The sequence below is a fragment of the Miniopterus natalensis genome, chromosome 16 (genome assembly GCF_054644295.1).
Source record: "Miniopterus natalensis isolate mMinNat1 chromosome 16, mMinNat1.hap1, whole genome shotgun sequence".
Taxonomy (NCBI): Eukaryota; Metazoa; Chordata; class Mammalia; order Chiroptera; family Miniopteridae; genus Miniopterus; species Miniopterus natalensis.
In genome coordinates, this window is record NC_142096.1 from 953,156 (window position 1) to 962,114 (window position 8,959).

Here is an 8,959-nt window from a genome sequence, read left to right on the forward strand (position 1 = left end):
CGCTCCTCCCCGGCGACCGACCTCGCTGTGCGCCCCGCCTGCGGCCTGTCCTTGGCACGCCTTTCCGACTGGCTGCGCCCCTCGGCACGGCCTGGGAGCGCCGTGCCTCCGTTTCCCTGCCTGGAAAACCGCTTTCTAGTCTCGCTCTCGTCGTCGTGACTCCGCTCGGGAAGGAACCCTGGACCCGGAGCGGCGGCCCGGCGGCCGCGGGCTCCTGACGCACCTGCGGTCGAGCGGACCGCCCTCCCTCCCCCGCGGGGCGCCCTCGGACACCCCCGGGCCTCGCGCGTGTCCGCGCGGTGGTTCCAAAGCAGGCACCCGGACAGACACGCCCCTGCGCTGCTGAAAACCCGCCGCTGGCCCTCGGAGCTTCAAGGCGGAGATTACCGTGGTTTCAGGCCTCTGTGCGCGCGTGTCCGGTCGCCGCGTTAGGAAGATGCTCAGAGCCCCGCGGTGCGCACGGATCCCCGCTTTCCAAGTGGTTTCCTCTGGCCGCTCCCTCGCCTTCTCCGCACCTGTCCAGTCTCTTTAAAAGTAAGTTCAAGAGCGTGCTCTGCGGACAGCAAAGGAACGTGCCCAGCGAGGTCTGCGGCCCGTCTCCCGGAGGCGCACGGGTCTCCTGCCACAGAGGCCCCGGCCCTGCTCGCCCTCGCGCTCAGCTCCCCCGAGTCCTCAGTTTCCCCTTCTATCCAGCTCCGTTCAGAAGCTCCTAGTACTCACCGAGGCCCCCAAGTTGACAACCAAAATTGAACCAGCCTTTTACTGTTACCTATTTCTTTCTGTTTCAAAAGAACACTGTTATAAATAAACATCTTTTCATGAACCATTGTATATGTTCTCACTGTCACAGTTTAATTCCTTAAAAAGTAATCAAAGGTATGAGCAGTTTTATTGGCAAGCTTCCTCCATAAAATAACCTTGAAAATTATAACTGCATTGAGATAAAGATGAGCATAATTGGTATTATACATTAAAATGTCTTCTTCAGCCTAGCCATTCACTTGTTCTCCTTCTCATATAAAAATAAAATTTTTATGGGCCCCTCAACATACGGTAGCAGTTATTTGAAACAACCTCTGTTGGACATGAAAGAAGGAATTGGCAAAGCAGAGCTGCACTGGAACATCGAGGACACAACAACAAAAACCGTGACTGCAGAGTACACAGCTTTCACATAAACAGTGACGACAGTAAAACTGTTAAATTTGCTGACCTTGGCTTAGTCATCACTTCAAACGGAGACAGCGGGCGAGAAATCACCAGAAGTCTGAGACCGGGAAGGGCAGCGATGGAAGACTTTAGGGAAGGTCACCAAGAGCACAGACGTCACTGGAGACCAAGCTAAGGCCATCCTCGCCCTCGTCTTCCCGGTTACTGAGCGTGGGGGTGGAAGTTGGGCAGTGAAGGAGGCTGAAAGGGGGAAATGGGCTCATTTTCGTGTGGAGTTGGAGCGCGCCATGGATGCCCTGGACCCGGGAAGATGAACAGGCGGGCCCCAGGGTCCATCAAGCCTGAAACGTCACTGGAGGAAAAACACAACGCTGAAGCTGTCCTGCTTTGGGCACCTAATGAGGAGACGAGGTTCTCTGGGAAAGACAGCAGTGCTGGGCAAAAGTAGAAGGCAGAAGGGAAAGGGGAAGACCAACTAGGAGCTGGGGTGACTCCTTGGGAGAAGCCCTAGTGGGAGTCTGTAGGAGCTGAGCAGGGCCGTTGAGGACAGGACACTGTGGACACCCCTCCTTCGTAGGGTCGCCGGGAGCCGGGGACAACAGCACGTAACGTACAGAAGTAGGATGAGCCCCAGGCACTGTGCCTGCTGTGACAACTGGGTTAGTCAACCCTGCTGCCTCCTACGAGCTGTGAGATTTGGACAAATTCCTTAACCCGGCTGTGCCTTGCCCAGAAAATGAGTAGAATGCTACCATATGATGCGGTCGTAAAAAGTGAATGCGTTGCTGCAAGTGAAATACTTAGACTTACGCCGCACATAATAAGTTAGTGGCGTTCTGTTGCTATCATCAAATAATAAGTTCCCATAGCGCTCCACGAGGGGATGTGATTGTCCATCTTCACTGTGCCCAAGTTGTCAAACCAAATGCGAGAAGAATCCAGAGGCTTTGCTAGAAATAAATGATAGAGATTTATTCCAGGGTCTTGGAGTTTGCAACCTGGAAACACAGCGAGGCAAAGACCCAGAAGTGACCCAGGGAAGAGAGAGAAGTTCTTAACGGCAGCCCTGGCCGGTTTCCTGGATGGGGCGGCAGTTATCACCACCCTCACGCTGTGCTCCACCTAAGGAATCTCTCCCCTGACCACAGCCATGGCTGCTATGTCTGTAGAAGGTCCTCAACCCTAGGGACTCACCGCCGCTCACTGAAGAGACGGCCCAGAGAGAAGAACCCAGAGCCCAGCTGGGCCGGTGGATTCCCTTTCCGAGAATCTGAGGTTAAGATGCTCTGAACCCTGGGTGGTAAAGGGCCCAGAATGAGATATGTAAACCCCAGACCTGCTGGTTGGCAGAGAGGGGCTCTATCCCCCAGCACCCAGAGTGCCAGCCGTCTGCGAGGCCTACCTGTGGGCTCAGGTGGGGGAAATGCAGGCAGCATGGGGTCACCTGCCCGAGACGTGATAGGCCAGGGGTCTGGTCTCTCCATCGGAGCTTGAGGCACCCCAAAATAGCTGTGTGACTTCTTGCCCCACAGTCACTTGCCTGTGGAGCCTAGGACTTCCCTGGGAGACCAGGTGTAATGGGGGAATCATTATGGCTACAGGGGAATCTCAGAGAATCCAGCAGCAGACAGCACTAACCAGCCTCAGAAACGCTGGCTACAGTCCGGCCAGCGTTTGAGTATTGACCTAGGATCCAGGAGATTGCGGATCGACCCCCGGTCAGGGCACCTGCCCAGGTTGTGGGCTCGATCCTCAGTAGGGGGCGTGCAGGAGGCAGCCGATCAATGACTCTCATCATTGATGTTTCTCTCTCTCCCTCTCTCTGAAGTCAATAAAGATGGACTTTTTTAAAAAAAAGAAAGAAAAGAAACGCTGACCACATCTGCAGACACTCGACATGTCCTTGCTTCTTCCCGGGCAGCTGCATCCCTCTCCTCTGCACCTCTCCATCCCGTTCTTCACGGGGCCAGGTTCTTTCACAAGGGCCTCCACTGGCTCAGGCTGAGGTTCCAGCTCAGTAACCACTCCTGCTCACCAGGTCAGCTCTTCTGTCCCCTAGTCCGAGTTCTGGCGCCCGCAGGTGTACCTGTTAAACAGGTGGCGGTCTGGGTCCCGATGGACAGAGCATCTCTCTGGCAGCTCCTCTCCCAGCAGGCTGGGAGTTTAGATTTCTGATTCAGGATCCACCAAGAGTTCAGAGCAGAACATTTTAATCTCAGTTGGCAAACTATTCTGGTCAGTACAGTAGCCGGAGCATTTGCAAGAACAGGCATGTGCCCTGGTACAGAGAGAGCAAAGACCAGGTTCTGCCAGGACATCGTCACTATGGGGGTGTGTTAGTAGCATGTGGCAGCCTCGTCACAACTAGACAGAGGCAGGCGAGAGGGGACCGGGCAAGCTTGCCTCGTTGCAGAAGCCAGTGGCATAGTCCAGGTAGGACAGTCGAGGAGGGAGGTGAGCGAGGCTCAAGGTTGAATGGAACGTTAGGCAGTCAGCAACTAAGCAGGCGGCAAACCAGGGCACGTGTGGCCCCAGCGGTTATTTTAGTCCAGGAGCATCGGCTGAAAGGGTCTCTAATTTCAGAGCAGCTTGGAGCCACCGGGCACCAGGTCTGCCTCTGGGTCATAAAGAACCTCTTGGAGCGGAGGTGGGCCTGGAGCCAACAGGGAGCCTCCGGAGCTGCTGTCCAGCAGGGACAAAGGTGCCCTCTGCCGTCTGCAGGCTTGTGTTCTGTGACGCCATCCTGTCTTGGTCGTCTTCAGGTTACTTACTATTTCCTCCTTTCCATCTCCTTGATGATCGAGCCCCCCTCCCTTCCCCGGGCCCACGAGTAGTGTCGATGATCCTCAGGGCTGTATTTTCTTTTCCCCCCTATAAGCCCTTTAAAACTTTAATTCCCTTCCTCCTGGAAGCCCTTTCCTGACGCGTTGGTTTCACGTGTTAACCGCCATTGCCACCCTTCCAGATTAGCCTTGGCTTAAAAACGGGACGTCGAGCCCACACTTCCCGAGAAAACGGAGGGCACCACAGTGCCCCACCCTCATCTCTGCTCTACGAGTTCTCAGCCCCTTTTGCATTTTGTTCTTTCCTCTGGTGGCCGAGATGGGGAAACATCTCTCTCCTGCCAAAGACCACCCGTGTCTCACGCGTCCTCTCCTACGCGAGGGCTTTGCCCTTGGGTCCGCCCTCTCCTTCAGGCTTTCAGTTTCTTTTTGTCTACTCCGCTGTTCCCAGCAGGATGCTAATACAGTCCCGCGTCTCACAGCAACGTCTCAGTCGAGGCTGGACCCGCGTGGACAGCGGAGGTCCCATAGGTTGTAATGGTCACAAGGGAGATCCCGGAGGTTCTGATGCCGCTAGTGACATCGTAGGTTGTGTGAGTGCACCGTGACCTTCGCTGGGTCTTTTTTCTGTCTTATCTCTAAATGCTAGAATTCCCTACAATCCAGTCTGGAACCGTAACCTCTTAGCTACCTGCATGCTCTCCCCAGGTGACCTCAGCCACTTACGCCAACCGTGATTCATTTCTCCATGTTTCCCCTCGAGCCTCCAGATGTGTGCACCCCAGTTCCTTTTTGACATTTTTCCTCGAATACCCCGCGGGCATCCGAAACACAGCAAGTTCGGAACCGAACCGAGCGCATCCCTGTTAGGGCCTTTCTTGTGTTCCTTATTTCAAGACGTGGTTCAGAGCGCAGGGGGAAAAGCGGATGAAAAGCACCGTTTGTGCAACAGCGTTTGTGCTCTTGGAGGTAGGCACACGATAGTCTTTGTGTGTGAAAGAGAGATGGTTAACTAAATGCAGTGGGACAAAGATTTCACTAAAATGTAAGCAGCAGGGACTTACGTCAATTCTGAGCAGAACCATGAAGAGCCATCCTCTGAGTCCACTCTTAGTCTTTCCCCTTGACCTGCCCCAGACAAGGGCAGCTCTTGAGCCTGTATCCTGGAATGAAGGTGGCCTGGTACAGAGAAAACACTGAACTGCAAAGAGCATGTGCCGCTTGCCAGAAATGAGTCTTTGTTGTCCTCCAGCCAGCGGTGGCTGGTGGGAAATGACTGCATGAGGTGATGCCACCTTCGTAGCTTGAAAATGGCCAAGGTGGGAGTGTTGACTATGGAAATTGCCAGATTCTACAAATCAGGGCTTTTTTTTCCAGAGAGCTTTCTGTTAAAAATTTACCAGTACTCCAGTGTTCAGAGTCACTGGTATTTGACTTTAACAATCAGACAGCTTAGCCTAAGCTGCCTGATACACGATTCTCAAGCAATTTACAACCCGTGGTAGATCTTAATGAGCCCAAACAGAACAGCATTATAGTAAGTGCTCCAGTAAGGCGAGACCAGGACTTCACGGTGTCAGGAACTGCGAAGGGACTGAGATGTTTACCCCGCTAGCAAGCTCACGAGTTAGCCTGCCAGTTTCAAGGATGCCAGCAGGAGACACGAGTCTCCCAGGTCAGAGACAAATGATTTTATTACAGCACAAAAAGCAGCACAGGCTTCTTGTGTGTGTCTACTTCCCTCGTTCCCAAAGTCACAGAGGGAGTGGGGTGGCCCAGGTAAAGGCCACACAGGCCATGGATTTGTGTCTCTGCTGGGAACCTCAAGCTCAGGACACCGGAGTCTTTCTTAACGCACTGCGAGCAGAATTCCACAAGTTTGCCCTGGAGAAGTCGTCATGTTTATTGTATTTGACAGTAAACAAACCTGCCTTTTCTTGTAGAGAGAGGCACTGTCTCTATCTTCTAAACCTGTTTGCTACACAAACATTTTAATTTTATTTTTACTAACCCTCACTCAGCCGAGGGTATTTTTTCCATTGCTTTTCAGAGAGAGTGGAAGGGACAGGGAGAAACAGGAGAGAAACATCGATGTGAGAGAGACACATAGATTGGTTGCCTCCCACAGGTGCCCCGACCAGGGCCAGGGATCGAGACTGCAACAGAGGCACATGCCCTTGGCAGGAATTGGACCCACATCGAACCCGGGACCCTTCCAAGGCCGACACTCCAGCCACTGAGCCAAACCAGCCAGAGCTGTCCAAACAGTCTTGAAGATCAGTGCAGGACGTCACGGCTCTGCTCACAAGTGAGGAAATTTGAGAGACCCCTGTAGAATCATCCCCCCAGATGGATGCAGGCCTTGAGGTGCGCCCAGCCTTGACAGGAGCTCACTGTTCCCCCTTTTACCATCTACCTAGAGTCTCTTCCGAACACCTGGCAGAGGTTTCTTTCCTCCCCCTCTCTTCTTCGCTTTTTATGTCCTAGATCTCTGCACTTAACCAACTATGGAACTTAATGAAATAAGAAAGGAGTTGATAGTGGGTGTGGGTTTTGTTGCTCCTCGGGGTGACAGTGACCATGGGAAGTGAGCGCTGAGGCTGCCCAGTCGGTCCTCCCGGGGACACCCCAGACTTTTTACTCCCCAGCTTTTTGGCCTGGGGCAGGTTACGGGAGATAACGCGTGTGCGGGGGAGGAGTCCCTGTGTGGTGTCACAGACACATTGTCTCCTGGGATTTCAGGACCTGCCCTGGGCTCCCACCCTCAGAATCAATGTGGAGCTTAAGGGTTCGGCCTAGAATGAAAGATGCTGCTTATCTTTAAGTTTCCAAATGGAAAGTTAGCGTCTCTAATAGAGTCAATGGCCCGAGTGCCTGAAGGTGGGGCTGGAGAAGCCGTGCTTGAGCAGCAGGGGCAGGTCTTGGGTTGGGCCCATCCTTATTCACCCCCACAACCCCCCACAACCCTCCCCTCGCCTGGGGAAAATGGGAGATCAAGGTGGGGAGGTTGAAAGTTTGCGCCAACTGAGATTAAATTCCGGATTTACTTCTTTTAAAGTGCCTGATGGCACTTTGGGTGAATTTATATCTTATCTCAGTTAGTGGACATAGGTACTCGTGAACTACTTTGTGTTCAGTTCTAGAGAAATGAAGGAAGGCTTAGGACCGGCCGAGAGCCTTTTGCCCGTTGGCACCCTGCCGCAGAGGACATATCCCATCGGCGCTATTTATTGTCACTAACGGTGTTACGTGCAGACGCTGGCGAAGGCAGCCGGGGAGGGTTTGGGCGCCGTCTCAGGCGTACCTGCTCAGTGCTTTTCCTCATTATGGCTTCAGCTCTCTCACGCCCTTATTTAGTAACTAATTCTCTCTAACGTGTTAATTGATAGATTTACTGTTCCCAGGAATATTTTCAGTCGCATAAGACAACCAAGCACAAAAGCCCTTCAAGACCCAGAACAAAAAAAAAAATGCACATCTAATTATGGGGTGCAGACGCCGAGACCAGCTGCGAAGATATCTGGGGTAGAGGCAAGGGCTGGCTTCTCTCAAATTATACGGCAGAAGTGTCTGCCGACTTTGTTTTTTTCCAAGCCGCCCAGTTTAGTGCCGGGTTCTCCAAAGTGCTAAATCAAAGGAGAGCAGAATAGTGGAAATTTATGCATCTCCTGGCTTTAAGGAGAATTAGTTTGACCAAGTTTTCAAGTTCTCTCTGTTTTTTGGGTGACTGACAATAGGCTGGAAACCCTCACTTGTACGTTTCTTCATTGGCGTGTTCCGGTCCCGAGGCCCATCGGGTGACACACACCGATGCTTGTGTGGGCTGCCGGGGAAACCCTGTCAACAGTTCACTCCACAGTGTGGTCAGCAGAATGCTTAGCCACCGCCACCGATCCCAGAGGCACACTGCTTAATCTACCTAGTTAAATGTTAATTTTTAGACCAATATCTTTAAAAAATAACCCATAATGTCTCTGAAAATCAGTCTTAGCTACCAATTTAATATTAGCTCATTTCCCCCCCCCCATTAAGTCGTCTGTTGTTTCCTATATTTCTATAGGAAAGATACATAAACATAGCTGAATATTTATGGATAGCACTTTTCAAAAATGTTTTTATTCTACTGGCCAGGAAGACCTCATCTTCTGCTCAACTTTGATCCCAACCATCAAGCCTCCACAGATACGTTTTAATATATGCTTTTCTGCTTCCCCTCCAGGGGAACTTTCATTAGAATGAACTTGAATGTGCTTTAAATTTGGTTCCATGCAGTTTGAAATAATCACTGAATATTTAGAATTACCTTTGTACATGTCCTTCTCTGAAGGGTCTAGAAATAGATTCTTCAAATTCCGAGTAAAGATAAACCTTGGTAAAACCATCGGTGTGAAACTAGTAATGCATCGTTTTTGTTTTTTAAAGAGTGAGACCATTTATCTGCCTATAGTGTCTAGATATACAGCGTCCAGCATATGGGAGGTAACGGGCACATTTTAAAAACGGCACAGAATTTTTTTGTTGTTGTTAATCCTCACACAAGGATATTTTTTCCATTGATTTTTAGAGATAACGGAAGGGGGGGGCAGAGAGCGAGAGAGAGGGAGAGAGAGAAACATGGATGTGAGAGAGACACCAACTGGTTGCCTCCTGCACAAGCCCTGACCGGGGCCGGGGATCAGATCTGCAACCCAGGTACGTGCCCTTGACCGGGAATCGAACCTGAGACCCTCGGTGCTCAGGCTGACGCTCTAACCACTGAGCCGCAGCAGCCAGGACAAAACTGCACAGAGTTTATAGGTTAGCGGGGCTGGTCCGCCAGCTGACCCCATGAGCTCCGTGCCCCCAGCAGAGGCTGCTTTTCTTTACGGTGGAGACCCTCCCTTTTCTACCCTGGTAAGTTATCCCCTGCACCTCCCACTGGCCCGTCCTTTCTCTTTTAAACCCATACTGCACTCAGAGTTAATGAAAATAAAATCTCCTCTTTCCTGAAACCTGTTTTGGGCCCC